This window comes from Pithys albifrons, chromosome 13, assembly GCF_047495875.1.
Source record: "Pithys albifrons albifrons isolate INPA30051 chromosome 13, PitAlb_v1, whole genome shotgun sequence".
Lineage (NCBI taxonomy): Eukaryota > Metazoa > Chordata > Aves > Passeriformes > Thamnophilidae > Pithys > Pithys albifrons.
The window spans coordinates 3,596,200-3,607,440 of NC_092470.1; the positions used below are offsets into that span (position 1 = coordinate 3,596,200).

General features: G+C 43.7%; 1 long non-coding RNA gene across 1 annotated transcript; it reads right to left on the minus strand.

The window, feature by feature from the left end:
* Positions 1-852: 852 nt before the first annotated feature.
* Positions 853-3,519, minus strand: LOC139678137 (uncharacterized). Its single transcript, XR_011698966.1, has 3 exons — positions 3,430-3,519; positions 2,987-3,067; positions 853-1,075 (listed from the first exon to the last, which is right to left on the minus strand). It is a non-coding gene; the product is annotated as an uncharacterized lncRNA (long non-coding RNA).
* Positions 3,520-11,241: the final 7,722 nt, after the last annotated feature.

Consider the following 11,241-nt stretch of genomic DNA (forward strand, 5'->3'; position numbering starts at 1 on the left):
CGAGCGGGACCGGGACCGGGGCGCGGTGGGCAAGGGCTGGGCAGGAGCGGCCTCTCCCTCCGTGCCCGCAGGGCCCTGTCCCCGACCCAGGGGCTCCTGGCGATGCGGAGGAGGCGCCAGGCAGCGCCCTGGGGTGCAGGGGTCAGGGCTCAGCCCCGCTACTCCAGCTGCCCGGGGGCCGCACACCTCCCAGCTGCCGGTGCCCCCGGGGCAGGAGGCCCCCGTGCCCCACCCCGAGCCCTCTGCCCTGCGTTACTGGGACAGCAGGTGTTTTGCAGCCTGTGCTTTGGGCTCCCCCAGCCGCGGGGTGGGGACAGTGCTCGGGCCCCGCCGGGCACAGCACCCGAGCCCCGGGTGTGCAGCGCCCGACCCCGCCGGGCACTCCCTCCCACAGCCACAACAGCTCCCCCTGCGCTGGGCTCGCCCACGGCCACCACGAGCCGCTGAGCCCGCAGTCACGGCCAAGCCCACCCCCCGGAGCAGTGCTCAGGGTTCAGTGCCAGCTGGGGAACGCTCAGTGACGTCTGCCACAAGCCATAAACCCTGGCAGACCAAGACACGAGCTCTGCTCTGCGGCTCACTGAATCATGGCCAGATAACCCCAACAAGGCTACCACACCCAGCACAGGGGAGGAAATCAAAACTTCTGCCAGTCTGAGCAGTGACAAAGACATTCCTGAAACCCAGATCTTATGCTGGTAAAAAAGCAAAGCAGAGTCACGAAGTATTTGCAGATCTTCAGTTGGATCACCTGGGACGACCCACCCCAAAAGTGCGGCCAATTTACTGGTGATGGATCTCAAATACTTCAGAAAAAAGGAAGCCCTCCCCATTCCCGATACTTGCAGTTATTCCTGTAACTTCAGTGTGGTTTTCTTAAGCCCTTGCAGGTGAATAGATCTAGGTAGTCCTTTCAAGACTATGTTGTCACACAGTGGTTTTGATTCTGCACAGAAGTATTTGTCTCTGGTTGAGGATTTTTTTTTTGTAGGCATAGAGAGATGACATCTGGCAGATGCAGGGGCTAAAAAAGTTATAGGTTTATCCAGGTGCATAAAAACAGCAGTGGCAGAAGCTGGAAAACAGAAAAGAGGCAAGAACATGGGCTGACAGACAATGTAATTGCTGGGATGAGACAAGATCAGAGACACAAAAGGGAGAAATAAATATTACACTTGACTTCAAACATGAAGGGAACAGAGTGGACACATAAGCTGGTCATTGCTGAAGGTAAAATGTTGATAGACCTTTTCTAGTTAACCAAAGAGACATGAAGGAGAGAGCCATAGGAAAAGGGACATCATGGAGCAGTGTTTAGTCAGAGAACATTGGTGCCAGTATTGCATTAGTTTGACGAGTTAACTTTCTTTATGTCAAGGCCACTGTGGTTATTACTCTGTGTACTAATGAACCTGTCTTTCAAAATTAATTCCTGGTTATCCCAGTTCAACCACTGTCTGTCACTAACAGTTAAACAGATGATTCCCCCTGCTTTTCAGATTTCTTAGGGAAAAAAAAATCCCTGACAACTTGAAAATGTGATTCATGATCAAAACTAGTTCAAGTCCTGGAAGTAACAGCCATTCTGTACTGCAGTATTCACTGGGGGCTTTAAATAGGGAGAAGCTGCTGAGCAGAGGCCAGAGAGCCAATTTGCCTACTAATGGCTGCACAACCCCTCAGGGAGAGTTTTTTAACCCCCATCTCTTGTCAAACATTATTAAAACAAAAGCAGCAAGCCATAACTACATCCTCAGCCAAAGAAAGTGTTTTCACATATTCAGTGTACTGCCAACGTGCAATACATATGTTGTATTCCTGTACACAATCTGCTGAGTCACTGATTAATGCATTGAGGGAGGAACATGTTCAGTCTCTTAAATGAACATGAATTTACCTTTCAGTCCTCTACCTCAGCCTGTGCCAATGGCACTACTACTGCCATTTCCTGAGAAATAGGTTATTTTTTAAAGAATTCAATATTTCTTATTATATGAAGTGGCTCATCTACCAGCATTAATTTTGGCTAACTAGATCTTCATATGAACAGTTTGCAAAAACTTTGATATCAAACAAGCTATTTATCCTTATAACCAACAGCTTCAGAAATGTTGTCTCTAACATCCAACAATCACCAGTTATTCAATCTCAGAATCACACATTCACTTCAGTTTAAAACAGCAGCTCTCTGAACTTCCAGAAACTTCAGGGACTGTTGAAGGGATTTCAACAGAAAAAAAGACTGCCAATAGGAAAAAAAGGGGAACAACTACATTCAGAGTCATGAAAATACAACCATTATAGTCAAACATCTTATGAATTCCCTCAACTGCCCTCTGATTTTGTAGGTCAACTGACATCAAAGGCACTTGTACCAGCTGGGGACTCTGAGTGGTATGAACAGCAGAAAACACATCCAGCCTTTTGGCAGAACAACCAACTACCCCCTAATAGCAAGGCCATGGATCCTGCCCATGGAAATATGATATATTTTTACAGTTTTAAGAAAAAGCCAGCAAACCCAGGGAGGTGAGGAAGGCAGCAGTCCCACTGTGCAAGGAGGAAAGTCTCCTGTTATCTGCCAAACAGGGAAGGGAAATTAGTTCACAGGAAATCAGCAACCAAGTGCCTGAATCACTTTTCAAGATGAGATATAAGGTTGTGTATCACATAGGTTATTTCTGAAGATCTGCCCAGAGCTTGGAGGGCTTGTACAGCACCTCCCACAGGGGCTGAGGTCCATGAGCACTGCATCAAAGTAACTCCTGGCAGCATTAGGCTGCATAAGAGGCTGGGACAGAGACTGCACTTAGCACAAGCTGTGTCTGCCTCACAGATCATTTACTGGAAGAACATGCTTCAACAAGCCTGTAAGTAAGGCAGTGCCAAGAAAGGTTTTTGCATTGCTTAGTCCCTGCACTCCCTTAAAATACCTGCATAGAAGGTCATATTTCAAATAAGCAGCAACTCCTTCAGCTGCAATTACCTGTGTGTGACCCCTGGCTTCCTGCATGCTGCCCACAGCAATCAGAGAACACACTTCTCTTGATTGGAGCTCCACAGAGTCCTGGGGATGGAAAAACAAATATAATTGTGCCAACTTCTCATTTTTCCCTTCTGATTGTTCACTGATTAAGCTTCATCCTGTAATCCATGGACATGCTGCAGGTCCAGTTATTGCACCCCCTCAGACTTAGTGACAGTATCATTGCTAACTCCACCATCCTTTTGTTACTGCTAAGTATTGATACTAATTTAATCTCTTTTTCCCTTTCTTTTTCAATTTGTTTTCTACCCCACCAACACCTTTCATTTTTCCTGTCATCTTCTCATTATATTATGTGCTTAACTTGAGTACTCAATTTAAGTTCCCCTCTGCCCAGACTTTATCTTTGCATATGGAGTTGCTCCAGCTGATTTTTCCCTCACTTCAGTCTGTTCTGCTCCTTCTCTACACAGATCTTGCTCCTTCAGGATGCTGTCTACAGAAAACAAAGGTGCATTAACACTGCAGCTATGAAGGCCACAATTCTGTCATTATGTATTGCTTACTCAAACCTGTTTCTTCAGCTGAAAAAAGGGGGAAGGGATCAGGAGAAGGGATTTTCTGGGTTAGGTGTGGCTGAGCCTCTGTGTACTGTTGCTCCCTGAATGTGTGATGTTGCAAGAGGACAACATAAATTCCATTCTGATTAGCACGTGGATCAGGCAGACCTCTAGGTGTTGTTTTTGAATCCTGGTTACCTGGTCTAATTTGGGAATTGCCATGATACAAACACACACAGATTCCTTATTAGCACTTAGAGTAATCACAGGTTACAAAGAAAGTTAAATATAACTTAAAAGTTATGCCAGTTGGGTTCCCAGGGTAACAAATTAGCAAGTTATTATGTCTATGGCTACAGAAGAAAGAAGGAAGGACTCCTGCTTAGCACACCTAGTAAAACTAAACACTGAAAGTGTGTAACTGGTTTTGGTGGGGAAATGGGGGTTGTGTTTTGGTTTGGCTTTTTTTTTTTTTTGGAGGGGGAAGGATGTGTTGCTCTAAATATCACAGAACTGTGATCCCAAAGCCTGTTTTGGAAAAAAATAGGCTAAATACCAGAATCCCAATGCCAACTTTTATGTAATGCAATACCAGAGAACCAGACATCTTGTTAGGTGCTCCACCTAACAACCTAAGCCCTCGGATCAATCCTATTCTGTGCAACCTCATTCCTACACTACAGACACATTCCTGCACAAATGTTATTCTCCACTCAGAATTTCATTTACTTGAAATAATCCCTTTTAAAGAGCTAGACTTAATCTCTGGAATGATCCTGTGTGTTGGCCAGATCTCTAATATTTTGTTATGTGTGTGTTCTACAAAGGAAGCATTATAGTAAGTAAGGAAACTGCATGTGCTGGTCCAGCCTGGGAGCAGAGAGGGTGTTTAGGAGCAGGTTCTCCACGTTAGACACTGCCCCCCTGGTCTGTGTGCCCTGCAGTGCCATGGTTTGCTGTGGGACCTTACCCTGCTGCCTTCTGACTGAGCAGGTCCCGTCTCTCCACTGTTAACTCTTCAGGGCAAAGATTCAGTATTGCATCTGCTAAAGAAAATGGTAAACAACATGCATTACTTCATCAAGATACAAGAAGAAATTCGATTCATCACACTGTTTCCAGTTTACCTTCACATGTTTCATACAAAGTCTCCATTACATGAAAGCTGACATAACCCTGATTAAAGGGTGTCTGTTTTAGCAGTCACTGAGACAGGCAAAGACAGGGCAGACAATGTCCTACAGTTACTTCCCATGCAGAATCTCCAAGTGCCTCACACATAACAGAAGAACCAGACAGTAAATGCTCTTCATAGCCAGTAAAACATCCATCTGTATCCCTTACCAGCTGGCTGCATCTTGCACTTAACTTCTAAAAGTTTCCTCTTACACTGATTTCATCTTCACCTACTTCTCAGCTCTATATTTGCAAATTAATTTCTGCCTGCTGCTCAGTATCCCTCTTCTGAAACTTTCATGCACATCTGACCACAACCTTAGCTTGAACTCTCACTTGTTTTCAAAGATTCTCCTCCTCACCGCTGTAAATAACATCATCAGCCTCATCCTTTTATCTCTCAATCTCAAGTAGATCCTCCCACTCCAAGCCTATGGGCACAGGGAGTTTGTCTCCACAAAGAATCAGTTGCATGGATGGCTGAGGATCCTAAATTAAGACCAGAGCACAATGAAGTTACAGTCAGAAACAAACTTCTTTAAATATTCACAAAAGCTAATAATAAACAAAGCTGTCTGGGGCACACATAAACCTAAATAAAATCACTACGACTTGGCAAAATCCATAAGGTTTAGGTCACTGTGGTGCAACCCATTGCACTGGCTGTCCACTGTTCACAGCAAACAACCTGGAATCATCTCTGCTCTGTGAAGAGGCTCAGAAGGAAGCAAAGCCCTTTGTTACTCTCACCTGGCTGACACAGGTAGCAACATGGGCCATCAGCCTCCAAGGTGCAATAGGCTTTTCCTCATGTCTCACTCCAGGCTCCTGCCCCTCCTGTCTGTTTGGGGTGTGCTAACCACAGAAGCCACAGAGGTGACACAGAGATTCAGTGAGGAATAAGCATCGTGAACAAATGCTAAACCAGCAATTCAGGTACGTGAGTAGCAAAGAACAGAAAAGGAACTGCTCTGGCACACATTCAGCATGAGCGTTACTGGGCTCTGGAGCTCAATGCAATTTCTAACCCAAGCCCTGAATCACCAGCACTCTGGTTTTAGAGCTGCCTCGCAGAGCGATCATCTGGTGAGCGAGGAGAGGTCGCCTGGATACAAACATAAACAGAAACGAAACACTTGCCAAGGCCCTTGCACTGGTACTGGCGGTGTGAATAAACCCTGCGAGCTCACCCTGAATGAAACGGTGGCGGCCACAGAAACAAACAATCACTATGTGTGTAACCAAGCCTGGGGCATTTCCTCGGGCCCGCGGGGATTTCCTGGTGGGGCCGCACCGTCTTTTAGCGCAAAGATCACGCAGTCTGAGGCAAAAAAAGGACTGTAAAGCATTGTCAGATACTAAAGAATTCTGTTCTCAGATCTTCAGGAACACCCTCATCACAGTTTAATGTACTTAAGGTTGGAGAGTTGCAATTCCATCCAAACCTGGGCATCGTGCTCTCTTTAGCCCCATAACTAATCCTTTAAGTTGCCCTAACTAGTCCTTTAACATTAACAGGTTAAAAAGATTCATCTCAAGTCCAAACCCACTCTGCTGAGCTCAGCTTTCTCAGCAATATTAGCACAACGCTGCCAGCATAAACAGGCTACTTAAGAGAGATTTTAAGCCCATTTACATGTCCCAGTGCTTAAAAGGATCCCGGCTCTGTAAAGCTGCTCCCCAGACTAACACCACATGGAAAGCACTGTAGGAAACACTACCAGGGCACGTAGCCCCTGACATCATCCAGAACAGACCAGCATAAATAATCACTGCAGAGTTTGGCCCGTCTTGCCAAGGGCCAGAAACAGCTACAAAAGATGGAAGCTGCCAAAAGTCCTCAGGGATTTTTTTCCTAGGAACAGTGTTAGAAGGCTTGATGCAAACCCAAGTCTGTTCTGCTTCATTGTTTCCCATCATTATGTGCTCTTTCCACTTTAGTGACTCATAACAAAAACAGTCCCATGGTTTGGATTAATCTCCTGGCCTCTGCCAAAGTACTGGGGAGGCTGTCACACCTTAAATATGTCCCTGAGAATCTTGGGGAATAATTCTCAAAGTTTCAAGGAATCTAATTAAGCACCACCTAAACCTAATCTAAAAATCCTTAAACAACAAGTCCCTACGGCAAACCTCGAGGCCAGTAACTGCACGCTGCAGAAATGATCTCCTTGCTGTTTAACATCATGCCACCTCTGAAATGACTCGTGAAAGTGAGTTTTAAAATCATTTACAGTGAAAATCCCACTGACAGAACTCAACAGACTATTAATACTACAGCAACCTGGAATAGAGCTGCAAATTTTCAATTAAAATCATTGATTACGAGAAATTGCAAGAAAGTTTTTTTGTGACTTGTTTTCCAACATCAGCCCTGTTTTAGCAGATAAATAACATAAACCACAGGATTTTGAGAAAGTTCTTACATGACCTGAACTTCATTACCTAAATTAGACTAATCTGAGGCAATATCAAGGAACAAATGATACCTTGTAAGACAAAGGAACATCACAGATTCTTGATTACACAGGACTGTCGACACTAATGTTGCTCTTTCAAGTGGCAGCTTTAGAGAAGGCAAAGTAACCTGACTTCAAAAAAGCTGTTGATTGAGAGAAAGGAGATGGTTGTTGACAGATTTGTTTCTGCCAGGTAGGCTAAGGCTTGTTTTTCCAGGTCAGAAGCACAGGTTTGAATTCTAAACCCAGAGATCTCTTCCTTTAATGAATCAGAAAAAAACCATATTAAAAGCCTATTGGTTTAGCATGAAGGATACACGTAATACTTAACATTTTCACTAACATTTGCTTTCAAATAAGCCTCCAGTAAACACTTGTGCTTGAGCTGGGTGACTTCCACTGCACACCTGTAGCCAGTGCTCACACCAAGGACAGGTGAGGAGACCAAAAGGCTGCTGTGCCAACACAATGCCATATAATTTTCAACCAAGTGCTCAACACTAAGGTTTATTTTCCCAATGCTACTACCCTCCAAAAGTCATTAACACAAGAATGAGAGGCCCCCACAGTGTGTGTTGAGTAACTGAGCTCCAAAGGGCAGAGGAGAGGACAGGCAGACAAGGTGACTGATCAACAGGAACAGCCACTGTCCTTCCTGGGGAAAAGGGGGCTGCACCAAAACATTGCAGGAAGGACTTGCCTTTTCCTTTTGTGGAAAGGTAGAACCCCAAATTCAAGTCACAGCCTCACTCCCTCCCTCCTTTCTTCCCTCCCTCCCTCCCTCCCTCAATCACACACTCACTCACACACTCACTCACACACTCACACAGAATAAGTACCATGAAGCCCCAGACATTTCTTAAGCCAAAGAAATGTGTACAGTGTTTTACCTTCTCACTTTGTCTGTTTGGGCTGGTAGAAAACCTGTAAATGGAAGACAATGTTTTCTTTTGAAAAATATGATGTTGTGTGAAATACCTTCCCTGAAGAAGGCAGGAAACAAACTTATTTTTTCATGTACCTGCATACAAATTTACTGCTTGTTATTAAAACAATCAACCAAAGAGTGACAGGTTTACTGACCCACAAGACTCTTTTTCTCCAGATGAAACAACAGTGTCAGTACAAAGTTCTCTCCAGGATTTTAACCTCAATGTGCTGCTTTTGGATTAAACAAGCCAGTCCAATCAATCTCACTGTGCATTCTGCTTAGGTTACCTACACAGAAGCCAGAGAATTTCAGCTGTGATGTGAGCACTCGTTTATTTGGAAATGCCCACAAAAGCTGGTGGAAGGAGCATGTGCAGCTTTGCAGTAACTACACCTCCTTTTTATTTTGTTTCTTCTGCTATTTACAAAGAATATCCAGATTGCTGCACAAGATTCCTGTCCTCCTGTCAGTCAAGGGAACAGAAGTGCAGGTGACTACATGGCTCTGAAATAAATGGGCTTTGACTGCTGGGGTAGATTGTAATGTGGCCACATGAGCTGCTCAGCAATGGGGTTCTGACAGCTTCTCCCTTCCCTCTTTCTTAAGCTCAAATTTAATCAGATCATTAAAATATTAGTTGAAGTGCTCTGTCTGCCTGGCAGTACAGCCCACACCAGACAGACTAATGAGTGACTTATTTCAGCAGGAACTTTTTGGCATTCCTCGTGGGTTTTTATTTTGAATTGTTTGTGCAAAGAACTGGATGGTGGAGCTTTTGAAGGTGGAGCTTTTCAATCAATTGCAGCAGGCCTGGCACAGGATGGCACTCATGCTGTTCCTTAACTGTGGGATAAACAAATGTTAAAGCCTGCATTAGCATAAGAGTCATGAACAGACTTGAGTCAAGGTTGCACCATTACTCCAAATCTCATTTTCAGTGATGAAAATAAATTCTAAGCAAATATTATCATTTTATTTATAGATGCTTTAAAGATATTTTCTGAAAAATACACCAGAAGCATTGACTCAGTACTGATTATTAACATGCATAATTACAAATTCATTTACAGAAAACCCTTGTGTTCTTCTTTCCATGCCTAAAGTCTCTCAGAAAGAACTGACACGGGAAGAGCTGGAGAAGCTCAGTGAGACAGGCTATGCTCATCCCTCCTCTAAAAGCAGCAGGAATGACCCACAGCAGCACCTGTGGGGCAGCAAAGCTCAGGGGAGGCAACAGCAACAGCCACAGACAAGGCTTTTGTTAGATGGATCTGGCAAGATCAAGCTCTCAGGTACAGAGATGCACCTTCACAGCAGGAAATTCATCCAGAAACATAAAGGAAACCTCTAATGGAGAGTAACTGCTGTCAACAACTGATTCTGCACACAGATGTTCACAGTTTGACACTTTGCACTTTAGTTTCAGGTCTGAAAAAGCATTAGATTGGTCACTACTTTTTTTTACAGATGAACACCTAAAGGTATTTGCTTATGAAGCTTTGTATAAACTCTGAGAATCTACCAAGAGATCACAAGGTCTGTGTAAGGAGAGGCCCAAACTTTCTGCCTCTATTTAGGCAGAGAATGGGCACTTACACCCTTGTGAGCTCCCCAGAACACCTTTAGTTACATCTTGAATAGACAGGAAAGTCTTCCTGTGGCATCAGTTTATCATCCATGATATTGTTTTGTTGAGGAATTCACTTGCTCCTGCTCTACCTCAACATTCAAATCTAACTATTCCCGTGGTGCTCACACAGGGCACTGCCAGCAAAGCACTGACTGCACTGAGATGATTTATCAGCATCACTGCAGTATCTCAGTCTCAGGTTTGCTGTTTCTCTGCAAGCCTGCAGTGATTCAAGAATTCAGGGTGCCCCAGACAAGGCAGTGGCAGGGAATGGACAGGGAGCCTACAGGTCTCACTGTAAGGTAACATTCCAAAAATGTAACCCCAGCTACATGTCTTTGAGTATCAAAAGGCTTGGAACACTCAAAAGCATGTCAAGCTTTATCAAAACCCAGAATTATTTTAAAACTCCAGATTTTTAAGAGTCAGAACCATTACCTTTGTTCAAAGAATTCTGACAGTATCTGCTGTGGCAGAGTTTGCTCTTTTCTTTCTTCACTGATTATATTCACATTGGTGGCACCCAAGGAATGAGAGGCACTGATGTGGTACCTGCTTGTTCTCCAGGTCAGGGGGGCTGAGGCCACAAAAAAGATCAGGGTTATTTTGCTGGAGAGCAACACTTACCTGCAGGGTACCTCTCCTTCAGCTGTAGCCTCCTGCTTCCCACAGCTCTGCAGTCTGTGTTATACTGAGGAATTTATACTTGGGTGGCATCACAACAGCCAGGCTCTCCTGATTCCTTCTTTAGGGAACCACCACTCCAGGAACAGCCTCGACAGAACAGTGACCCAGCTACAAATACCCAGCTTGTTTTTCACTTTACTGAAATATTTTTTACTGGTTATTTTGCTCACACATTTTCTTTGAAATTTCAGATGTTATTTCCTGAGAGAAACATGCTACCCCTTCTCCTCTTATCAAACTTCTTTAAATACATTTTTATTTTTACTTATAAATGGAGGATACTTTGGACCTCACACCCATGATATGTGAAAAAAATGCAGTGTCTTTCATAAAATTAACTAATTTTAGAGCAAATTACTTCAGTCCCATGTAATCCAAAACAGATCAAATATAACTGAATTAAAAAGCCTTTTCATGTCTTGAATAGAAACTCCAGAGTCTCTACCATTTCTGAATAGATAAGAAACTACAATTAATATACTATCATTAGTAAGATACAAGTGTAATGTAAGAGTCTACTATTAGGAGAAAAATGCAAGTCTTTTAGGCATATGGATACATGGGCAAATAGCCCACACATTTCTGACACATGGAACTGCATCAGGAAAGTAAATTCCATACAAGTCTGGCAAAAGTTTTTATATACACAAACTGCAAACTGCTTTGAATCCTCCACACAGAGCCAGTTATCTGGCAAAAATGACTCACAGCTAAAATATTCCTATTAGGAGAAGTCACTGAGGGCACTTTGGATTTTGAATCAGAACTATTTGTAATTTAAAGCTGATCAGACTGTCATTAGTTTATGACTG